Genomic DNA, 25,437 nt, shown 5'->3' on the forward strand with positions numbered 1-25,437 from the left:
ATGGAGAGGTCTGCTGGTATGTTTGCATGTCTCCATGGCACAGAGGTGCAGGCTTTCAGCAGCTAGCGGCTTATTTATAGGGGGAATGGTAGACTATAGGTGGATGCTGCTTCCTAGGTGGACCTGGACGAGTCGGAGGATGGTGGTATTGGTCTCCCTGTCCAGCCTATGTGGTCAGTACCTGCTCATTACTGAGCTGCCGGGAAAATAGTATTGACCTTGGCACATGACCTGCCTCGTTTTCCTTCTCCTCCGGGCTAATTGCATCCTCGCACCCTCCCTCCAGGATAAGCATCTTCTCTACTACGTGTTATGTTGTTATGTTGTTCCCTGCTGAACTTCTGGCCCTCTTGTGTACATTTCCATGTGATTATGAGCACATGGGCCTTGTTTGGTCTCACATGGCAGTCATTGGCTTCAGAGGTGACTTCATGTGTCTCTTTTTTTACTTTCAGTAGTATACCATTAGCTTCACTGTGCTTATTGAGGGAGTGCCATCATTTCCCCAATTTCTGAATTGCCATTGTAGGTGTCTTGTGTTGATGGGTGCTCTAGTGGGAGGTATTTTGGGTGATTTTCAGGCTCTTTACCTGGTCATCATTATCAATAAATACATTTTTGTGTATCTTCATCGGGAATAGTCTGCCTGTGTATCTCAATTTATAATCGAACTGGCAGTGAATAAGCACATGATCACAAACACCACATGTTTTTACCGAAATCAAACACCTCATGTGGAGAAGAAAGAGCACTGCATACCTGCACCTCTACATCCTAGTCCACTAGTCACTCTCCTCACTGTTTAAACTCTGATTTAATCTCAGACGCTGTCTGTTTCAATTGCTCTCTTCCCTCTCTCTTAGCCCTGCATTAAGTGCTGTACAAGATACATGCATATTATAGTGGCCGATGCTCTTGTGATGCCAAGGAGGATTCATACAACTTTCAGATGCAGCCCATGGAAATGGGTGGCTTGCGGCTACATTTCAGCAACATTATTCATGGAAATATGTCTTTATCAGTGAAGATTATTTTGAAAACCTGCGAGGCTACCCATCCACAGGAGCCCGGACCAATGAACGCAGAAAGCCACTCATCCACAGGAGCCTCACCTATTGAATGCAGAAGGCTAATTATCCACCGGTGCCTCACCTAATGAATGCAGAAGACTACTCATCCACAGGAGCCTCACCTAATGAATGCAGAATGCTATCCATTCACAGGTGCCTCACCCAATGAATGCAGGAAGCAACGCATCCACAGGAGCATCATCTAAAGAATGCAGAAGACTATCCATCCACACACGCCTCACCTAATGAATGCAGAAGGCTATTCATCCATAGGCACATCACCCAAAGAATGCAGGAAGCTATACATCCACAGACGCCTCACCTAATGAATGCAGAAGGTTATCCATGCATAGGCATATCACCCAATTAATGCAGAAAGATACGCATCCACAGGATCCTCATCTAATGAATGCAGAAGGCTACTCATCCACAGGCGCCTCACCTAATGAATGCAGAAGGCTATCCATCCATAGGCACCTCATCTGATTAATGCAGGAAGGTACGCATCCACAGGAGCATCACCTAAAGAATGCAGAACGCTATCCATCCACAGGCACCTTAACCAATGAATGCAGGAAGCTACTCATCTACAGGAGCCTCAGGTAATGAATGCAGAAGGCTATCCATCCACAGGCACAGCACCCAATGAATGCAGGAAGCTATGCATCCACAGGACCCTCACCTAATGAATGCAGAAGGCTACTCATCCACAGGTGCCTCACCTAATGAATGCAGAAGGCTATCCATCCACTGGCATCTCACCCAATTAATGCAGGTAGCTACGCATCCACATGTGCCTCACCTAATGAATGCAAAAGGCTATCCATCCATAGGCACATCACCCAATGAATGCAGGAAGATACGCATCCACAGGAGCCTCACCTAATGAATGCAGTGGGATACTCATCCAGAGTGCCTCAACTAATGAATGCAGAAGGTTACCCATCCACATGTGCCTCACCCAATTAATTCAGGAAGGTACGCATCCATAGGAGCATCACCTAATGAGTGCAGAATCCACAGGTGCCTCTCCCAAAGAATGCAGGAAGATGCTCACCCACAGAAGCCTCGCGTAATAAAAATGCAGAAGGCTATCCATCCAAAGGCGCCTCACCTAATGAATGCCATCACCTAATGAATGCAGAATGCACAGGTGCCTCACCCAAAGAAGGCAGGAAGCTACTCATCCACAGAAGCCTCACTTAATAAAAATGCAGAAGGCTATCCATCCAAAGGCGCCCCACCTAATGAATGCAGAAGACTATCCATCCACAGGAGCCTCACCTAATAAATGCAGAAGGCTATCCATCCACAGGCACATCACCCAATGAATGCAGGAAGCTACACATGTACATGAGCCTCACCTAATGAATGCAGGAAGCTACTCATCCACAGGCACATCACCCAATGAATGCAGAAGGCTATCGATCCACAGGTGCCTCAACCAATGAATGCAGGAAGCTACGAATCCACAGGAACATTACCTAATGAATGCAGAAGGCTATCCATCCACAGGCGCATCACCCAAGGAATGCAGGAAGCTACTCATCCACAGGAGCCTCACCTAATGAACACAGAAGGCTATCCATCCACAGGCACATCACCCAATAAATGCAGGAAGCTACTCATCCACGGGAGCCTCACCTAATAAATGCAGAAGGCTACTCATCCACAGGCACCTCACCCAATGAATGCAGGAAGCTGCTCATCCACAGGAGCCTCACCTAAAGAATGCAGAAGGTTACCCATCCACAGGTGTCTCACCCAATGCATGCAGAAAGCTACTCATCCGCAGGAACCTCACCTAATGAATGCAGAACGCTATCCATCCACAGGCACCTCACCCAATGAATGCAGGAAGCTACTCATCTACAGGAGCCTCAGGTAATGAATGCAGAAGGCTATCCATCCACAGGCACAGCATCCAATGAATGCAGGAAGCTATGCATCCACAGGACCCTCACCTAATGAATGCAAAAGGCTACTCATCCACAGGTGCCTCACCTAATGAATGCAGAAGGCTATCCATCCACTGGCACCTCACCCAATTAATGCAGGTAGCTACGCATCCACATGTGCCTCGCCTAATGAATGCAAAGGCTATCCATCCATAGGCACATCACCCAATGAATGCAGGAAGATACGCATCCACAGGAGCCTCACCTAATAAATGCAGAGGGATACTCATCCAGAGTGCCTCAACTAATGAATGCAGAAGGTTATCCATCCACATGTGCCTCACCCAATGAATGCAGGAAGCTGCATATCCACAGGCACCTCACCTAATGAATGCAGAAGGCTATCCATCCATCCATAGGCACCTCACCCAATTAATTCAGGAAGGCACGCATCCATAGGAGCATCACCTAATGAGTGCAGACTCCACAGGTGCCTCTCCCAAAGAATGCAGGAAGATGCTCACCCACAGAAGCCTTACTTAATAAAAATGCAGAAGGCTATCCATCCCAAGGCGCCTCACCTAATGAATGCCATCACCTAATGAATGCAGAATGCACAGGTGCCTCACCCAAAGAAGGCAGGAAGCTACTCATCCACAGAAGCCTCACTTAATAAAAATGCAGAAGGCTATCCATCCAAAGGCGCCCCACCTAGTGAATGCAGAAGACTATCCATCCACAGGAGCCTCACCTAATAAATGCAGAAGGCTATCCATCCACAGGCGCACCACCAAATGAATGCAGGACGCTACACATCCACAGGAGCCTCACCTAATGAATGCAGAAGGCTATCCATCCACAGGCGCATCACCCAATGAATGCAGGTAGCTACTCATCCACAGGAGCCTCACCTAATGAATGCAGAAGGCTATCCATCCACAGGAACATCACCCAATAAATTCAGGAAGCTACTCATCCACAGGCGTCTCACCCAATGTATGCAGAAAGCTATGCATACACAGCAGCATCACCTAATTAATGCAGAATCCACAGGTGCCTCACCTAAAGAATGCAGGAAGCTACTCATACACAGGTGCCTCACCTAATAAATGCAGAAGGCTATCCATCCACAGGACGGATAGCCTTGTGACCTAGGGAAATAGTACAAACAGCTATTATTAATGTTCTTGCTTCGTTTAATTAACAGCTACTCTACCATAACAATTTATTAACTATGGTGAGGTTAACCGCAAAACTTGTTTTTAAGAGATAGTTTTCTCTTTTTCACAGAATGACTGATTACTGTTGTGTATTTGAAACAATCATTTAATCATTTAAATTTTGTAAATGTGTGTATTTCCTCCCCGACGGTTAGAACCAAGTGGTGTCTGCCTTTCTTTATTTCACAGATCTGGTTTCTATTTAAAAGAAACTTCTACCTGCGGAAAATGTAAAGTGATTGTAAAAGTTTGCGGTAAGCAATAGTTATTAAATTGTTATGGTAGAGTAGCTGTTAATTAAACGAAGCAAGAACATTACTAATAGCTGTTTGTACTATTTCCCTAGGTCATTGTTTAATTACTAAGCAAAAAAACACCTGAGGAGTGCTCAAAATTGCAAACCCGGTGTTGTAATTGTGAACATTGGACACCAATGTTTCATGGCACAAGAATGTTTTCTCTGCATCATTTTCTGATTCAGATGGGAATGAAACATGTTGGGATTATGAAAACTGTTCTAATAAGTAAACAGTTTGAATAGGGCATTGGTTGTCTATTTAAGATCCATAATTAAGGAACCTGTCAATGTTATGAACTGTTTTATGCTAGACACATGGATGTTTGATTCTACCAAGTGCTAGCAGTTTTGAGTGCCATCTGTATAGGACTATTGTTCCTCCCACTGGTGTTCTCAGTACAATTATTTTTGAGAATCGTGTGGTTCTGGTTATTGAGTACCAGTTATTTTATTTTGATTAAGTTTGAATAATATGATCAAATTTGTTCAAACATGTTCTTTTAATTAATGTATTAAATAAAGAAATAATTTATTTACAGAACGTTGTATGAGGTTATAATATAAATACTCAGACTAGTATAATTGTGAATCTGTTAAACTATGCTATAACAAATTGTGTTTTTGCACATTGGGGTTCCACTTTTGAGCTAACTCAGTCAGGTGAGGTCCCATGTGGCTATAGACCATAGCAGGGTATAGTCTAGAGGTGTATGTGGAGTATCAGAGTTGTCTTGAGGGCACAGTCCTGAACTCTTTTTAACACCCTCAGTCCTTTTAAGTTGATTAGGTGCAAACAAAATACAAGCATTCAATCACAGAGAAGCTAAAGTTATTTGTTGTTGAAAGAAGTACAGATGTTATTTAACGTGTCTTGGTCTGCATAGAGAAGGTCACACATACCTACAACTCAGGGTATAGGTTTTCATATACACATTGCCCGTGAAGCAAGGGCCATAGGACAAACAACAAAGTATTAAAAAACAAGCAGTGTCTAAGTGTCTCAGGGACGGTGTTAAAAAATGTATTACCCCTGGAACATAGCACACTTTTCATTAAAAACCATGTGCCACCCTACATGTATTAGATTAGAGGCACAATATCTCATGAAGACATAAGAAAATCAGAGAGCTCTCTTTCTCTCCGGAAATAAACAGTCTGGATTGTGTTGCTGGAAGACTAATTCTCCAGACTGTATTGTGTCAACTGGTTTCAATGGCCTATCAGAATAATAGCCATCTTCATCAGAACCGTCTTCTAACCTACTAGTGTTACTATATCACTTACTATATATGGAGCATGTCCAGCCAAGTTTACTAAGTAGTAAGATACTTGCATGCAGCCGTCTTCATTCTAGGGGACGAGGCAGTGTGCGTTATCTGCACCTAGAACAAAGTTAAAAAAACACCCTTCAGTGTCTGTGTATGCAAAATCATTTATAATATAGTAATGTACTCTTGTTCTTAATGCCAACGAGACTTACTTACAGAGGGCAACTACTGACAGGACCTGTATCCACATGGGGTGCCATATATCTGTGAAAAACAATGAAGCAATGAGGCTCGTGTCATGTAAAAGCAGACTCTGTGCCTATTCTTCTGGGATCAGGAAATCGCTGTAATATTGATTACAGGTGGCACTTGCGGCGCATTCGCGATCTAAATGAGGAAGGAACATGCTGATCCATATGGGGGTATGGCCCGGAAATAATGCCAGGATCACTCTTGTGTCGCCCAGTTACCATGGTGACTGCAGGGTGTGGTCCCGGCGCACTCTCCGCCTCATTGCGGAAACGCTCATCAATACAGGGATAGACCCTGGGCATGGTGGCGGTATAGATATGCATTGCCCCGTTATTCAGAGGAACTGACTACATCATACAAAAAGTGCTGTGTCCCATGGGACCTACATCGTCTACTCACCACAGCTAAGTTCGCTCTTGCTGAGCCTCGTCCACCAGAAACCTAGCATGGAGAGGCTCGAAAAATACATAAATAGATGAATTTATGGTATTTTAGAGATAGATAGAACTTTGTCGTGCCATTATAGGGGCCATCTTAGCTTGGTAAACTAAAATGCGTCGGCAAGATGATAACATGTTTCCATATTAGTAAGGCCAGATCTAAACAGCGTTGGATACACGAACAAGCTCTAGTCATGCGTGGGATCCTGTAGTGCTTCTGAGATAGCCGGGGCATTGCAGAACTATCTAAGCCTGCCAGACCACTATCCCAGAGCTTAGTCGTTGACTACCAGCACTTGCCAGAAGATAATGTCATTGAGGCCAGTCAGATCGGACCGTAATCTAAAGATCCCCTTCTGCTCTGTATTGAACAGAAATGTGTGCATGTTACCTCCACGACCTGGATAAATTACTTTTTCCGGGACAGTCAATGTGAGATCATTTTCCGAGTGTCTCTTGCATACAAAATGCTCCACCATGCGTGATGTGATCTTCCTGGTGCATATGCATGATTTATCTTCGGTCATTCTAGTTTTAACAGGTCTCTTTGTCATACCCACATATCTCAGTCCACAGGGGCATGTAATCAAAAAGACAACATTGGCATTATTGCAATTTGTTAACTGAGTCTGGTGCCAAGAAGTCCTCAAGCCCACCTCAATGGTAAGTGAACTATTGGTTTGTTGACATATAGAGCACGACCGAAACGGGGCATGTCCCGTCGGTTTGGAGGTCTGCCACAATGCTGTTTGGCTCTCACGGGAGTCCTTTTCCACATATGAACGTGCCAAGGAGTCATGCAAATTACGTCGTCTTTTTAAAGCAAATCTGTGGACTTGTAAATTGGCCTCAACGACATTCTACCTAACCAGAGGGACCTCAAATTGAATAAGCCCAAAAATTACCTCTTGTGGTTCGTGAGGTCATTCTCAAAGGGAGATCACAGGAATGGACAACCGTAATTTATGAATAAACCACTTTTGTTTTTTTTTAAAGATTTTTGTGGATCTGGACTTCCTGGGGGCTCAAATGATGCTCTTTCCCTGGTTGATTTCTGAGGCTGATTAGTGCAAGGGTAGGGGAGTTGCTAGGTCTGGAAAAGACCCGGGGCTATGCTGATGTCGGAACTGTTGGGACTGGGGGCTAGCTAGTCTTTTGGCTGTAGCTCCTGAGATTCTATCCAGGGCTACAACCAAAAGATCAGGGGCTATAGCCTCCTTAGCCCCCCCCAGCAACGCCCCTGTGCAAGGGGAAGGCAATTAAGCCAATTCTTCCCCAAAGAGTGGCACATTTTCAGCAAGTGCTGTTGTAATAAACCATTAAGACTGTACACACTGAGCATAGTTTGCACTTTATGCCCAGCAGGGAGGTCATTTCTTTGAATAGCTCATTATAGAAGTGTGTCCCATTATCTGATCTTAGGACATCACATATTCCCCAGCGAGGAAATACCTTGCGTACCAAATATTATGCTGCTGAATTGAACAGGGTGGGCACAGAGTCTACATCAAGCCAATGAGAGAATGGGTATAATACAACAAACAAATAACGATAGTTAATGCACCTGTTAATCATATCGACATAGTTGATGTGGAGCACTAGAAAGGGCCCCAAGAGGCGGGGAAATGTACCCCATAACGTTCTAAGGTTATGGCCTGTACTGTGAAGGTGGCCAGTGGTGCAGTTTGCTACAAAATTGTCCACATATTCCTGGAGATTGGGGACAAACCAGTCCTCTTGATTGCTGCAATATATTGCTTAGATATATATGTAGGGTAGCTGCAATTTCTGAAAGACAATGGTAAGCAATTATTGAGGCATTACTACTTTACCTGTGATATTTTGTCTTCAAATTAGATTTGTTGGTGAAAGGGAACATCCTCTTTTGTTGGTGTAAGTAGAGTTTAAACAGACACAAAATAAGAGTAAATATACAGGGACACAACATGTCATCATTGTCAACATTGCAGCAACATCCAAAAGGTGATTTATTACACACCCGTATACATGCAAGAAAATTCCTTTGCAACATTCAAACACTTGTGACTCCTCCAAAGTGTTTTACGGCCTAAAATGCCCATGTGGTTTTTACTATTTAGGCATAACATCCCGCAAAGCTAAAATCTGTTGGACGCAGCACAAGTCTAACATCAGGATGAGGAACCAAAAGTCTCCTGGGGCTAGCCATTTTCTAGAAGCTAAACACAGTATTGCACAATTGCAATGCATGATTTTAGAGCGGGTGATATGTCCAAAAGAGGGGGTGATCTACAGAAAAGATTGTTACAGAGGGAGAGAAAGTGGATTGAAACTCTAGAATCACTGACCCCATGGGGAATTAATCAGTACTGAGATTTATCATGCTTCCTATAATGTACAAGCCTGTAAAATTATATTGTGATGGACCAGAGGTTTTGCAGACAATATTGGGATTGGAACCTCAGAATTAGATATAGATTGTGACTGGAGCTTTGGTCTGGGAGACAGTTATGTAACTGCAGTGATTTTGAGTAAATGACTTCGGAATGATGAGTTGGTAAATGCACTTTAGAATAAGAACATTTACCACATTATAATAAGGGTGGAAAAGTAATGGTTAACACTTGATGCTCTAGGTGGGTCTGGCATTGAATTGTGGGTAACTTATGGCCAAACTATATGGGAAACATGGTATGTGGAATACTTAGGTGTGCATATATTGTATTCAAGATAAGTATTATAAATGTCTGTGAACCGGTGTAATAAGATCCAGAGATGAAGATTGTGGACGGGACTAACCCGCAAGAAGATGGATACTAACTTAATTTGCATTAATGTGACAGAACTAGCGTTACTACACACGCGGTAGAGCCAAAAATTATATCAGACCGCATGAGCGCCTATTTACTTATAGAGACAGTATAGGCATGAGAATAACAAACGAGAGGTGATATTTTAGTGCAAACCATACCACAACAATGTTACCATGGGAATGGCATAATTAAAGCTTAACACTTGCAACTGAGCAGGACACTGGTCCATGGCGCCGTAATATAAATTGTATTAACCTGAAATGCGCAATGAAAATACAAATGGTTTTGTAAATAATATTCTTGCGTATCAAATGACAATCCTATAACAAATATACCAGGTAAAGATGGCGCTGTGTTCCAGGGAATGACAGCCTCGGTTTCCCAAGGCTGAAGTCATGCAAACAGTGCAAACATAAAAACTGACACGGAGAACCCAGCCGGTTTGCCAGTTGGATGTCTCACTGTCCGTAGCAAAAACTGCTACAAACACACTAAGTATACGAGGGAGTGGGAAAGAAATTGCCAGAGTGGGATTAGGGCAGGAAACATCTGCCGACCTGACACGACTGTCGGTATGCTAATGAGACTTTCTCTTCCCTTAGGCACACAGCAGGCTTCCAATCTGGATTCACATTGAAAACTTTACACAAGAGTATGTGTTAACCGAAGTCTGGTAAGTTCAGCAGGTTGTGATTGTTATATTACTACGTTTTATATATTGATTGATTGATTGATTTGTTTATTTATAGAGTGCTTTATACCAAGGCGCTGTACAATGGAACAACTCATACAGTGAACAACAATAAACAATAAACAATGTGAGCAAAATTACCTGATGAATCATTCGACAGCAAAACAGTGCAAAAAGCAATTAACTGGGGAGAAGGAGAAGTGGAGAGGAAGTAGGATTAGTGTGGGGGAACAGAGAAGGATAGAACAAGTGAAGAATAGGAAGGTGGGAGAATGAGAAGGGAGTGGGGATTAAGGAGTTGGAAGAGGGAGAGAGGGGGGGATGAAGAGAGAATAGGGAGATCTTCAAAGAGGAGAGTGGAGGAGAAGGGATTTAAGGGACGTGCGAAATGAGGGAAGGGTAGTGGAAGAGCGGATTGAGAGAGGGAGTGCGTTCCAGTGAAGAGGAGCAAGGAGTTGGAAGGAGCGGAACCTGGAAGAAGCACAAGGGGAAGGAGGTACAGTGAGGAGGAAATGGTCAGCAGAACGAAGAGGGCGTGAGGGGGAGTAAAAGGTGAGAAGGGAGGAGAGATAAGGAGGAGCTAGACCATGTAAGGATTTAAAAACAAGGCAGAGAAAACAGAATTTTAACTGAAAGTGGAAAGGTAGCCAACGAAGATGAGAGAGCGAGGAGGAGATGGAATCACGGGAGGTAAGGAGACAAAGAGTACGAACAGCAGAGTGGTAAATGGATTTAAGGGGGGTAAGCTGGGATGCAGGAAGACCAAAGAATAAAGGGGAGCAGTAGAATAGTCGGGAAAAGATGAGAGAGGAGATAAGGAGTTTGGTCGCATGGAATGTGAGGGAGGGACGGATTTTGCGAATGTTGTATAGGTGGTAGCGGCAGGAGCGAGAGGTAAGTGAAATGTGTTGTGAGAAGGAGAGAGAGGAGTCAAATATAATGCCCAGATTGCGAGCATGGGAGGAGATAGGGAGGTTGGAGGGGGGAAAGTGGATAAATGGGGGAGGAGAGGGAGGAGGAAGTGAGTTAGAATATATATTAGTATATATATGAAGTATAAGTATAATATATGAAGTAACAAGATGGGTTAGTTAAATTAGCATGTCTGTTTCTTTTGGTTTTTTATTTATTTATTTAGACATCCAAAAAGTGAGTTATGCATGTGACAATTGGAGTTTAGTGGTATACAGAAATACATATGTGTTTACTCTTTGTGGGAATAAGTATTGACTCATGAATATGAAAACTATTATTTTCCATAGAATATGAGTGAATGTGAACAGACATTAGGAAACCACATCAGAATAGCCTGTGGAGAAGGATAACACAAATATCCAAAACGCGTCAGCAACAACATCTAAACATGAAAATATTATTATTTTGTTAATTAACTCTTGATATGGGTGATGAAAAAAGCTGTAGTTAATGCAATTAGAAATTGGCAAATCTCGCGGCTCAAGTCTCAATTGGGGTGGGAAATTTGGCAAAAGCCATATTTATGTTTGAAAGGTGAAAGTCACATTATTATGTGGTTTGTGGAAACATTCAAAGTGTAATTTTAAAAAGCGATTCTTCTTCTTTTTTGATGTAATATGTAAGAATTGATGTACGACTGATTGAAGGGGGATTCCCCGCAAAGGATGCACTGGGATTATCTGTTGGCAACAACAGATTTTGGTTAAACATCCTCTTTTGACACACAGATCCTTCTCCTGTTGTGGAGCTTATTTATCCCTGTAGTTCAATAATCTGTGTGAGGGGAACTGCATTGTATGCAAATGGCATCTGCACCTGTTGTACTGCTATGTTGGGGGATGTTATATTTGGTACTTTTAGTTATGCTGCTTCTTTCGCTGCTTTGTCTGCTGCATCATTACCACAGTAAATCGGGTCTGTATCATTTTTGTGGGCTGCACATTTCACCATGCCACCACTGAGGGTTGTGTCAAGAAATTTACCTTGGTAATAATGCTGCATGTTGCACGGGTGCTTCATCTGATTTTTTGAATGCTCTCCTGAGCCAACTGGACAATCCTGAGTGCACGGTGGAGGTAATATATGCAGAGTCAGAATACATGGGAACTAGGGCACCTTTTGACTTTTCCAATGCTTTGATAAGTGCTCTGAGTTCTGCTGCCTCTTGCGGATTAATGTGCGGGCAATCTCTTTTTTTATCATGACCTTGTATTCCCCATCTACAAGGCTAACAACTGCTGCACCCATGTGTCTCTGTCCCGTTACCTGAACAATCGTCAATGAACCATCAACAAAGAGCACTGCCCTTTCCTTAAGTGCGTCCTCTCTGACCTGGGTTGTATCAACTCCAGGACCTTCCTATGTTACACAGTCGTGTACTTTCTCACCTGGCTGTAGGGTTTCTGCAATGTAGATGGCTAGGTTTATTATGCAGCACCTGACAATGTGAATGGATGAGTCGGACAATAGGACCTCATAGCCTAATGCTCTCTGTGAGGTGATTGTGGATTTGATTCTGTCTAAAATAGCAAACACAGGGCATCTCATTGGGATTGTAGAGGAATTTTGTATTGCGAAAGCTGCTCCTGCTTGTTACTGCTCACATGGAAGAGGACCCTGTATTACTGGATCTAAAAGTCCACTGTAGTAAGCGAGGGGCTTGTGTCCCAGGGATGTCTGCTGTGTGAGAACAGCCATTATTACTTGGCTGTTCGAGTGCGACAACAGGAAGTATGGTTTTGCACAGCTTGGTGTTGCAAACACTGGGGCATTGCTAATCACATTTTTAAGTTCCTGAAAGCATGTGATAATTTCTCCAGTCCAGGTAATTGTTCCCTTAACATTCTGTGCTCCCTTTAGTCCTACCAACAAGGTCTTGGTTTAACTGAAAAAATTGAACATACATAACCTACAGTAGTTACATAATCCTAAGAACTGTTGCATCTCCTTTACTGTGGTCGACTATGGTGTGTGATGTACTGCCGTTGCCCTTTCCAGGGTTACTCTCCTTCCTGCTGACAATATTATTTGGTCTATATATACCACCTCTTTCTGGAAATATTGCATTTTGGTTTTGTCTACCTTATACCCCTTGTCTGCAAGTAATGTCAAAAGTGTCACTGAATCTGCCGTAGACTATTCCTCTGTAGTATTACAGACCAAACGGTCATCTACATATTGAATGATTGTGTTTGTTACCCTTATATTTTCTAAATCCATTTGTAATACTCTGTTGAAAATACTTAGAGCCTCACAGTACCCGTGGTATGTAAACACTGTAGGATATTGGGAATCTGGGTGCAGTGGAATGGAGAAGAATGCATTCTTTAGTTCAATAATAGTAAAGTGTGCTGCTTCAGTCGGTACATTGCAGAATTGTGGCGGATTAGCTACCTCTGTTAATGCTACCACAACAATGTTATTCAACAGGCGGAGGTCCTGTATCATCCTCCAACTTGAACCCTTTGCTTTTTCCACAAGGTATATGGCCAGGGTTCATTGGGACTCTGCTGTATAACGCCTTGTTGCCATAATGTGACAATGGTGTTATAAATCCCTTTGTCAGCCTTTCGTGACATAGGTTACTGTCGCACTCTGGGTAGTACTGCTCCTTAATTTAGTTTGATACAAATGGCCCTTAAGCTCTTCAATAATCCTACATCATGGGGGTTACTGGGTACATTCTTCATATCATCTTGTAAATCTGATGGAAGTATTGTGGCAACAAGCATTGTGTGGGGTACCTCTATATGTTGCATCACAATTTGGTAGGGTATGCAAATCTCAAAAACGGTGTCTTCAGTATTCTCAAATAATTGCTTGTTAGATACGTCTCGCAGTGATTGTGCCGGGTCAATGCACAAATCTTTGCGCCATTCATCTCCTTAGTCATCTGTTCCTAATAGAATTATTCTATCCTTTTTGTGATCACTGCTTCCAAATCTAATGTAATGATTGTGCCTGGGGTATGCTCCTGTGGGAAAGCCGGCCTGAACAGAAACGCTGCAGGTAACCAGCACCCTTCTATCCTTTATTCCTGGCACCCATCCTAAAAAAACTGTCACCCATAAAGAAACAAATCTGGATGCAAGGGCATTCCTTGTGGCACTGTCACTGTAAAGCGCTCATGTGATCGCAGCAGCTCTAGCATGGTATATGCCTGATGTTGAGCACACTAATCCTTCCTCAGTAAATGCAATGTCCATATTTAGTTTACTTAGGAGGTCCCTGCCAAAAATGTTTACTGGGGTGTCTCTTGAATACAATAATGGAGCCGACACCTCCTGTGTGGCTACTGTGATGGGTAAATCTTGATTGAAAGGAACCAACATATTTGCCCCAGAGAATCCCTACATGTCCATTATTTTACCTTACAGGGGAAACCTTCTATCCCTAACACAGGACTTTGTAGCCCCTGTGTCAACCGTAAATGTTGTATTTCCTATCTGCACTCCTACCTGGGGTTCCTCTTCCTGGTAGGCAGTGACTGACAGAACTGGGCATGCAGAGCTCTCTGTGGGCTGTCCTATGGGTAGGCATGTGTTCCTGGAATTGGGAACGGGTTGCCCCCTATAATGCTTGCTCCAGTGTACTGCGTCACTGTACCTTATGACAAGAGATTTTTATCCCATGGCTGTGTAGCTTGTGGCAAGGGATTATTATCCAATTGCTGTGAAGGGATCTGTGGTAGTGGTTGCTTCACACATTACTGTGTGGTGTTCGGTTCTCGGTACTGAATTGGCTGTGAGGGTGTTGGGTACTGAAACTGCTGCTGTTGTGAAGTGCTTTGTGTTGGGACGGGCATGTGAAATGGGGCATATGGGGTAAGTGTGGGTAGCATCTTCGATGGTGGGTGACAGGTGAGCACAAATGCTGGACCTCTATGCTATGTGTGGGGATCATAAGAATCGGATGGTCTGCTCCTGTATTCTTGTGCAAAATGTCCCATCTTCCCACAGGGCCAAAAGTGCCCTCCAATCCTGGGCCTCACCCCTCCAAAACTACCCCCTCTGCCTCTCTGAAAACATCCTCTTTCCCTCTGGAAACCTCCCATTTCCATTCTGTTATCTGTGTAATCCTCTTCCCATTTCTGTGCCTGCCTCGGGTCAGGCTGTCATTCTTTGGTGCTAGTAATCACAGCTCCTTCCATGCTCAATTTTGCTAACTTCTTCTGTACCAGTCTTGCCTCTGCCTTTTGCGCTTGTTTAGCTATCTCATTCTCCATGTCTTGTCGTCTTCTACAATGATGTACTATATCTGCCTGAATTTCAGCCCATCCCTTTGCTTCGATACCAACCACCTTATTTAAATCATTCTGCACTTCCTTGGGAAGCCCCTTACGTAACATGTGATAGAATATGGCTATATTCTTGTCCCAAACTTCCCCTGTCTCTGCTCACCACATCACCTGAATCTGATTAATGTACAGCACAGAATCTTCATCTGCCTTCATAGTACGGACCGTGAGTGAATTTATGTCAGTTGTGTCTGGGTATGCTAACCTTTCTCAAAAGTTGTTAAATCATGCTCCATCATGATCATCACTGTTCATCTGTACCCCTGCATATCCCGCCTTCCTCCATATTTTAACCGCCAACAGCACAGCGAACAAACTCTACATGTCCCCTACAGCTAATGTGATCGCTGCTGTCTGCTTTTTTAGTGCATATATCCACTTGCCTACCCATGCCGTGAGTGAGGGTAATGCCTTAATTAAGTTGTACCAATCCATGTGCGGCAAAGTCACATAGTGTGCTCTCCCTAGTCCCTTGTGCAACAACAGGAACTGTGTCCCCAGATTCATCGTCTATGGCATTGCCCTTCCCCTTTTGCCTTTTTGCTGGGGCCATTTGACCCTAGCGTGTTCAAAGCCTCAGGCCCCATTGTGCTCCTGCCCTCTGTCTGCTTTTCCATCTTCCCCTTGTTCCTCATCGGTTGTCCAACACTCTTATGTGACTCCCACTTCCCTGTTGGTACCTACGGAGTCAGAGTCTACACTGTTAGCACATGCACCCCCCTGCAGTGAAACCTCTGGGTCTCCCCCTGAATTGGGGTGCTCCTCACTTGTCACTACCTGGATGTCTTTTATGACCCGGCTATCTATTTTAAAAAGAATCTCTCTCACCCTCCACTGATCTGTACCTATTGCTGTGCCCTACCCCTCCCTTTGCCCCTTTGCCGCTTGCGCTAGCTCCTCTGTAGTCTTCTGCACCATTTCTAATTCTCCCCATGCCTTTTTCTCTACTTCCATAATCAATGAGTCTTGTGTTGTATCAATACATTCTGCTGGGGTTTCTTGCCTGGGCTGCTTGGTGTGGGGCACATACTGGGGTTTGACCTCTCACTCACAAATAGTTTCCCTCCACCCTTACCATTCATCTCTGGTGCAGGGATTGGCTCTTTCTCCCAGACTTTTCAATGTATCTATTCGCCCGCTGCTGATTCTAATTCATCTGTTTGGTTTCAGAGTCTTCTCATACTAGACAACACACATATTCTGTTTAGATTAGACACAAAGCATGGGATAAACTAAAAATCTGCCTGGGAGCGGTCCGCGTCTGGATGGAGTCAAATTGGCTCAAGTTAAACAGCGGAAAGACAGAGATTTTGATCTCGGGCCTGCCCGGGGCAGCTGATGGATGGTCTGATGTCTTTTGGCCTCTCTCACTGGGCCCACTACGTAAGCTTGCCAAGGCTGTTCGTAATCTATGTGTTAAGGTCTCAGAATCCCTGTCCATGGAGGCGCAGGTTAATTCAGTATACGGTGCAGGCTATGTTATGCTTAAACAACTAAAGAAAGTCCTCCCGTTTATTCCAGATAGGTTTCATGCTCAAATAGTGGCAGCATGTGTAAATGGGAGCCTGGACTACTGTAATGCTGCCTACTTGGCACAGCCTTCCTTCCTTATACAGCGCCTGCTGGTGTTACAAAACGCAGCAGTACGTTTGGTTACCAACATTCCAGCCAGAACAAGAATAACTAAGGCCAGAAAATTGCTCCACTGGCTTCCGGTAGAAGCTCAGGTAGTATTTAAGGCGCTATGCATAAGCACCGTGCCCTAAGCGGAAATGGATGTTTAGACATCCAGGAGAAACTGGATAGATTTATCCTGGTACGCTCCTTGAGATCTTCTAATTCAGCATCTTTGCAGATACCTAAGTATAGGAAAGAATGTTTGTGTGGCCGGGCTTTCTCAGTGGCAAGACCCAGGCTTTGGAACTCGTTGCACGAAAAGTTGAAAAAAATTGAAGATTTTGTATCCTTTAAAAAGAATCTCAAAACGTTTCTCTTTCGATAAACTTATCCTCTCTTCCACCTGGGACTCATTTACATCTGTCCTGATTATTCGGTTGTTTGAGCGCCATGATGCCTTGGGTGATAGAGTGCCATATAAATAATTGATTGATTGATTGATTGGTGTATACCGCAGAAGGCTGTAGCATAAAGCACCCGTAAGGAGGCAGGGCGTTCGGAGTGGCAGCATGTGTGTGTACTTGCTCTGTTCTCTCTGTGCTATTGACAGGGGCGTTCTCCAAATCTTCAAACATTTTCCACAAATCGAGTATACTCTTCCTGTTTTTTAGCATTTTTCCTTTGTATTTTGACGCCAAAAATGTATACATGTGCTCGAGGACCACTTTGTCGTCCATGCCCACCTCGGGCCAACATTTAAAAATTCTTCCTGCGGTCCCCTGAACCCATTCACAGTGATACTTCATGATTTTCTCTTTATACCGTGGCAGTGGCACACCTATTTGTTCTAACAGTACTCATACTCCTGCTCAACACCAACTTTATTTTACAACCGTAGACCCAGCGGCGTCTTTCTCCAAAAATCTCCCTTGCTTCAACATACTCACTCCCCCTTTCCACACTGTGAAGGCATCATGAAGTAAGACACAGACAACAGACTCCATTTTCTAAATTAATTGGTTTATTTTCTAGAATGTCAGTATGGAGTAAGGCCCAACTTGCACTATGTTAAGGTGGGATTCCCCTATGTAAAGAAACTAAGGAAAGTCTGTATCAGTACGTTCAACTCAAAAGACTGTCTGTGTCCAAAACTTACACTTGCCCTCACAGATGAAGATAAACAATGTGTAGGGATGCAAGCAACAAAAGCAACAGTGTTCCAAATAAAGTTCTGAGCTTCTTCCAGCTCCCGGTGTACTTTCTAGCTGCACCTTTCCCATGTTCAAAACAGTTCCGAAAGGTCTCAGTGTTTACTTCCCCAAGAGGTCAACAAGATTCACAAAGGCTCAGGGTTCCCTTCCCCAAGAAGTCAGCTCTTACAGCTTCAAAACCCTACAATAAATTCACATCTCTTGGCATTCAAATAAACAGTTCCAGTTCAACTTTGTAATTATCAAGGCGTTTCAATAGATCACACACATTGTTCCTGTTCCCATTCACTTCAGCAATCCTGTTATAAAAGCAGCTTCTTTATCTTATCTTTCTTTGGCTCTTTCCAAGCAGGAGTCACTCAGTCTAGGCGCAGTTGTCAGACCACACTGTGCACCTATTACAGGTCACACAACTGATAACCGTTGGCACTCAGTTATGCGTTTGTATTCTTTGGGCTCTCTCACCAACATAGGTTTTCTTTCGCTGCACCTGTGTCATTAGTTAACACTCATTTCGGATTCTCCTTAGCAGTCTCTTGACGTTGCCACAACGTGTTTTCCACACAACTCACTCTGTGGTGTTCATCCTTTTCCACCACATTGCTTTCACAGTATTCATAAGTAATTATCACCCTTTTTGCACTTTATTCATAAATGTTGATCACTTGCTTTTCCCTTGGTTCACAAATGTTCATCATTTGCTTTTCACTTTGATCATGTGTTCATCATAACTCTCCTTCCGTTTGGTATTTAATATTACTTGTTGTAGTCTTAGGAGCATTCATAACATTTTGAAGCTTGTTCGGCATTCAAAATCCCTCTGTTTGGGTTCCAAACCCAATAATCAAAGGTTTTAGTTTGTTCAGCATTAACTTATGCAATCTTCTCGCCCCTGGAGCACCCTGGTATGAGTGTCCCCTTTATTTCACTCACCGGTATACGGCCGCTTCTCCAGGCATCTCCTTTCCGGCTTCCCTTCGCTCCGCTTGTGCTTTTCGGGAGCACGGCCAGCCGCGCTCGCTGTCTTCAAACCTTGCTGCATGTTGCGTGTAGCTCTGCTTTCCCTTGTGGAAGCTACCAACAGCCTGCACTGCTCGGGATCCTTCAGTGTCCCATAGCTCAGGCTTTGGACACAAAGAAAGAGCCACTGCAGGTGTCTCGATACTCTCAGGGCCCACTCGGGAACCAGCCCATCACTTTCACCCTCCTGCTGCACACTGTGTCCTTCCCACCAGCACCTCTAAAGCCTTTCACATTTGTCATCCGCGTACGGTCCTCTAGGCAGGTTTTCGCTGTTTATCTCTGGCAGTCTCTCCTTTTATGCACCTGTGGCATGTTAAAAGGTTGCAGGTGCAAATCTTTGTCTTCAATTGCCTGACCACAATCAAGCCTATTAGCTGGACATGTCCGATTCTTGCAATGGTACTCCTCTACAGTCCTCTTCCTCGTATCAGTACCAAAGTACTGTAAATGAATGGGAGTGTGCACATCCGCCAGTCGACTCCTCCTCGTCCCCAGTCTTAAAGGGAAATGGTTGTGAGATATTTTGTGTGTTTGTAGGAGGAAATTACTGACAATAACCTACGAAGGCAAGGGGAGGATAAGGTTCCTTCTGAGAAGGAAAAGGAGGATACCATGTCTCACCCAAAGATATTCTCTCCCCACTCCCCAACGTACCTCCACCCAAGTGATCCTCCCTTGCATATCCACCCTGGTTTGGGTCTATTTGACCTAAAACAGTTGACCTAATCACATTTGATTGAATTTATTTGACATATATTTTTGGTCTAAAATGTGGGAGGACACCCCACAAATCCACCCACTTCCCCTCAACCTAATCTATACCCACCCCATATATATATATTTAATTAAATTTGACCAAAAAAAGGTCAAAAAAATGTGATCAAATATTTTAGGTCAAATGTTTTTAGGTCAATTATGCTAATACCATCCACCCACAGGGTCAGGGTCAAAAAGCAATGGCCTTTCCCTGGCCACCTGACAGAAAGATCCCAGGGGAGTAGAAGTGAGGATGCCCTCAGGTTCCCCACAACACCCACAATCCAAAACCCAACTTCCTCAAACCATTTCTACTCAAGCACTCATCACATCACAACCCTTATCCACACATTGGGCAACCATCGCTCTCCCTCTTATATATTCAAATATTAAGAAAAAAATTAAATCAATAAAAACAGTTATTTACAGAATGGTGTAGACACTTCCTCTGTATCCTTGCTCTCGAGACGAGGGAACTCAACCCTCCTCATGCCCCTTCCATTCTAAGGCTGAGGGATACTGGGTCCTCTATATACAAGACCGTTGCCTTAACTACATCGCTGTCTTTCCTTGTCTAAGAGGAGATACCCCACTTCTCTTTTTTCACTGCTATAATACTATGACATCATCTTTCCCCGCTGTGGGGGAAATTCACCTTTCTGCTACTGAAAAAACGTATATAATGTCATCACACAGTCTTTTCTCCTCTTCAAGGAGATCGCCCTTCACTTTTGCCACATTCTCATTCACACCCAACCTACACTTATTACCTTCCTTTGTTTTTCACACAAGAGTGCACTCATGTTCTAAGCGCTCTTCCAAGCACCTCCGATGGGTGTCCCCTCTCCAATCGCCTGCAGAGCTGGGTACAGCAGCCCGCTCCAAGGATCAGGCAGACCATCTGGCAACAGGGCACCTGCGGACCTGCGGACCTCCTCAGAGTGTGCACATGGACTGGTCATTGCAGGTGGGTGTTGCGATCCAGGATGCGTGGCGGGGAAGCCCCCAGCTTCACAGCGGATCTGGAATCACGTCGGGGTCACCAAATTTGGAAGGTATGCCCAAAACTGGATCAATAAAATAACTCCAAGGTGTCACGGTCCATGGACGGATGCACTGTTCGCTACACAAACTGCGTACCCCCTTGCGGCCCTGCCGGCGCCCCTGGTGGTTGCCATAGCGCCTCTACCAATGTTGTGAGCCTATGCTTTATATGCTGATCACGGCGTGTTCACGCCAGAGTCTATCCCCTGTTGTCAAGCAATCCGATGTCCGGTTGGGTGTCAGTACGTACTACTAACACTGCGGAAGCATAAAGAACCAAAACACCATGGCGCCAATGCTTCTAATTAATGTAAGTTCCCTTGCGTTCTTACCTTAAATTATTGCCGTTCTGATCTCTGTTTTTGACTCTTGGCTCTGCTTCCTGACTACTCTGTGGATTACGCATTGATTGGTACCCTTCTTTGGTGCATCCTGGTTTACAAATTCTGCTTCTGCTAGAAGGATTGTATTTCGGATCTACCCTAAATCTGTACTTGTGTTGGTTGACTTTCATCAACTTGTGTTTCCTGTGTAGAACAGCGGAATTGCCTTATCGTTTGGAACCAGTGCTGTGCACAGAACTTTAGACGCTACAGAATTATGCAATTGTTCACTCGGTTTGTCGTTAGTGCGTCTTCGTTCTTCCTGGGGGCAGGTCCCTATCAAAATTGATAACCTTCCTTCCCTTCCACATCTAGTCCAATCTCCAGTTATGTGCTCCCTCATTGAGTTTTTTGCCACCAGATTTCACCTACTCTTCTTTAGGCTGACATCCAGTACTACACAGGTTAGTGTTTTCCCAAAATCCATAGATGTACTTCTTTTAAGCAGATCCATTCTAAAACCTGTCTTATTTCTTTGCAGCCTCCGTATAGACGGTGGTATTTTTTGCTCTTTAGTCTGAATCGCAGTTCTGTCTGTATTACTCAACGAACAACAGGGGGATGGACTAGTAGACAAAGAAAGGGGATGGTGGGACGCAAAAGGTTTTGTAACTTGGTTTGTATTTCCAAGATTTTTATTTTATTCAAAAACAAGTCTAAAATAATTATTAAACACAATTTCAATAAAACATTGTGGCTCATTCGTTTTCACTCATTCACATTCACACTTTCCTCGACAAACTATCACACTGTTTTTTTCAAAAAATGGTCTATACATAAGAAAACAGTCGTAAATCTGTTGCATCTTAGAACATTTGTGGTTCACAAAGAGAACTCCCCATCAATTTGGGATAGCAAAAAAAGTCTGTGTTGTATAGTTCTCACAGATTCTCACGTCGACACGTGTTTCAGTTGCTCTCCGCGAGCCTCATCAATAGTGCTCTCTCTGGCAACCTTCTTCAGGACAAACAACCATTTTTCTCGTGCATATATTGGCTTGAGCCACACCATCTATAGACAATAAAATACATAAAGAAGCTAAATCAGTATTTTGTGTTCCCAACATCCCCAGTTTCAGTTATTTAGTGACATATTACTTTGATAGCTGGTCTGCTCTCAAAAAAATAATGAGCACCATCTGACTCACCTCCTATCCAAAGGGCAAAGGAGGTGCAAGATGTGGTATTTTCAATTTCAGCACATCTCAAAAACGAAATCCTGAGGATATTTATCCTCTCACCTATCAAATGTAAAGGAAGTATTAATTGTAACCTCCTGTTTTAATTACACATGATCACAAAATTTGCAAGTCACAGTAATAGTGGTAACCATCAACAGATGGAGACTGAATTAAAAATCATTGTGCACATCTGTCACTTACTCAGAACTGGAGTAACCGCGTCTCACACTGTATTTGTAACTTCTTTGGTATGCAGTTTAGATAGGCTAGGGTACTGTGTTGGTGGTCGGCATCCACGTCATTCACTCTACTTTGATGCAGGTTGGAGTAGGTTGTAAAAGGCTCTCTCAATCTCGTAAATATACAGGGAATATATACAGATTGAAACAATATATATATGTATCTATGCCCCCATTATGTAGCATGCATGTTAATTGTCCCTCATGTTCTTTTCTCTGTTGTGCTCACCCTCTCAATTATTTATTAATTCGCCCAGCATTTGTCACTCTGTCCGTACTTTCTATCTTATTTTGAAAACTGAGGCAACCCCCTATTCACAAATACCATTGTCATGTGTCCCTTCTAGGTATCACGGGACTAAACCTACATTGACAAACGCGCCTCTTGCTGGGTCGTATAGATGTACTTCCACCCTAGTTACACCGTTCTTAGTTTTGGATAACAATCCATTTAGGGAGCCAATCCGTTCATTCATAACAACTCTCTATCTTTATTCTCTGCGGCAGATAAAACAAAGCTGTGTTTGCACATGCTTACCTGCAGCCTTCTGTCGGTGCTGTCTCTTACTCTGCTGTACGCTGCAACTGCGGTCCACGCTTCGTTTCGCATCGCAGATACAATGTAGCTAGTACGTGACTTCTGACGTTGATGTTAGTGGGAGTAGAAATGGGACAAATTGTTATGTTGCTGCGGCCATATTCCTACGGCCATCATGAATGGTTAAAAGTCTTTAATCAAGAGAGGTTTGCATGTTACATGTACATAAATTATGGGATAGACCCCCCACAATTCATCAGAATGCTGCACAAAAATGTAATTAACATCAAGCTTTTATAATGTTATTTCATAAAAAGGAGCAGCGATTCGCGGGATTTGCAGTGCTTAGTTTTAACAGCACACTAAATGGGGACTCAGTAAAAAACTGCACCCATAGATGAAATCGGTGCTAAATTTGTTCTGTCTAGAATTTGTTGTAAAGAAAGGGGAGCCCCTCTCTGAGTGCTAAAGATGTAGTGCCTGTCAGTCTGTCCCTCTCAGCCTCTGCACCCACATGTTATAAGTGGGGCGGGCCATTCATATGATGACCGTAATATGGCATATTCGTCACCATCTTATTCAAGACCGATCTTCATTTAACGGAACATATATTCCTATTGGTATGGGACAGGATGAATCATTTTACTCCAACATATATCTTCCTACATTAGGGGTATAAAATACATATCCTTACTGTGAACTTATCTAACATACAGTTTTTTGTTGGGGTGTTTCACATATTGGAAATCGGGTGATTCCACTCCACGGATAGATTCAACCCTCTTTTTACTGTGTCCAGAGTGTGTATCCAGTGTTGTTCTTTTTTATGTAATATGGTGGCCATATCTCCACCTCTGTTGGAGGGTTTTATTCCCTGTAGTACAAACCAAGTCAGGTCTGTATCTTTATGTCCACATTTATTGAAGTGTTCTACTAGGAGCTTTTCTGCCACCCTGTTCCGTATACACGACCTGTGTTCTGAAATCCGTTGTCTCACCTCCCTGATTGTTTTACCTACATATAGTAGGTCACATGGACATCTGATAATGTAAATGACATTCTTAGTTTTGCAGTTGGTGTGCATTCTAAGTTGCCATTTCACTTGTCTGTACTGAAACTCTGTTCTAGTTTCCGCCAATGGGCATGCGACACATCCGCCACACCTTTGGTGACCAATGACAGGGGGCAAGCCCCATTGGTTCAATATTGTTTGTGTGTTCTTTGGCTCGACATATGTATGCACTAGCCTTTGACCAAGGTTTTGGTTTCTTTTAAAAGCAAATATGGGTCTCTTGGATAGGGTCCCATGTTGTTTCACTAAGTCCCAATTGTGGTTCACTATCTTTTTGATCTCGTTGCTCACTGGATTGTAAGTCGTGACACAGGTGAGTCAGGCACACATCTCGGCTGGTGTTCTTTGCCCTTTTGAGGTTATTTTTTACCAGACATCTTGGATATCCTCTCTCCAGCAATCTTTTTTGTAACTGCTTGGAGTGTTTCATAAATTCTTGGTTGTTACTGCAATTACGACGTATCCGTAAAAATTGCCCATAGGGCAGATTATATCGAAGGCTCTACGGATGGAAACTAGAGTAGTGCAACAAAGTGTTGCGGTCAGTTGGTTTTCTATACAATGTTGTTTCTAAATTCATACCTTCTTTTTTGATTATTAGGTCTAAGAAGCTCAGCTCCACTTGACTCCATTCCATTGTGAACTTGATATGAGTATCTTGTCTGCTTAGCCATTGATGAAACGTTACCAAAGATTCGGAAGTACCTGTCCATATGATGAAAATATCATCAATGTACCTGTACCACCCTGTTAGATGTTGACAAAATTCTGGAATGACTTGTAATGCATTTTGATGTCCTGATATAAACTTTTCTTCATAATCTGCCATATACATATAAAAGTGGCCCCCATGCTCACACCTCTGCATTGCTTGTATAGCTGTTGTTTATGTAAGAAAAAGTTCTCGGTCATGGCCAACCTGGCGAATTCCAGTATGAATGCTGTTGGTGGTTGGTGTGGTATGACCCATGTGTTAAGATATTTACCCAATACTTCCAAGCATTCACCCTGGGGTATCGCTGTGTACAGTGATTCTACATCCATGGTGGCGAGAATCATTCCAGTGGGACAGTTAACAGTTTGTGTGATTTTTATCATTTCCGTAGAATCCTTGACATAGCTTGGCATCTGTTCAACAAAAGGTTTGAGAAAAAACTCTACGTACACTGATAG

Source organism: Ambystoma mexicanum, chromosome 5q, assembly GCF_040938575.1.
Source record: "Ambystoma mexicanum isolate Mex_15411 chromosome 5q, UKY_AmexF1_1, whole genome shotgun sequence".
NCBI classification, from domain to species: domain Eukaryota; kingdom Metazoa; phylum Chordata; class Amphibia; order Caudata; family Ambystomatidae; genus Ambystoma; species Ambystoma mexicanum.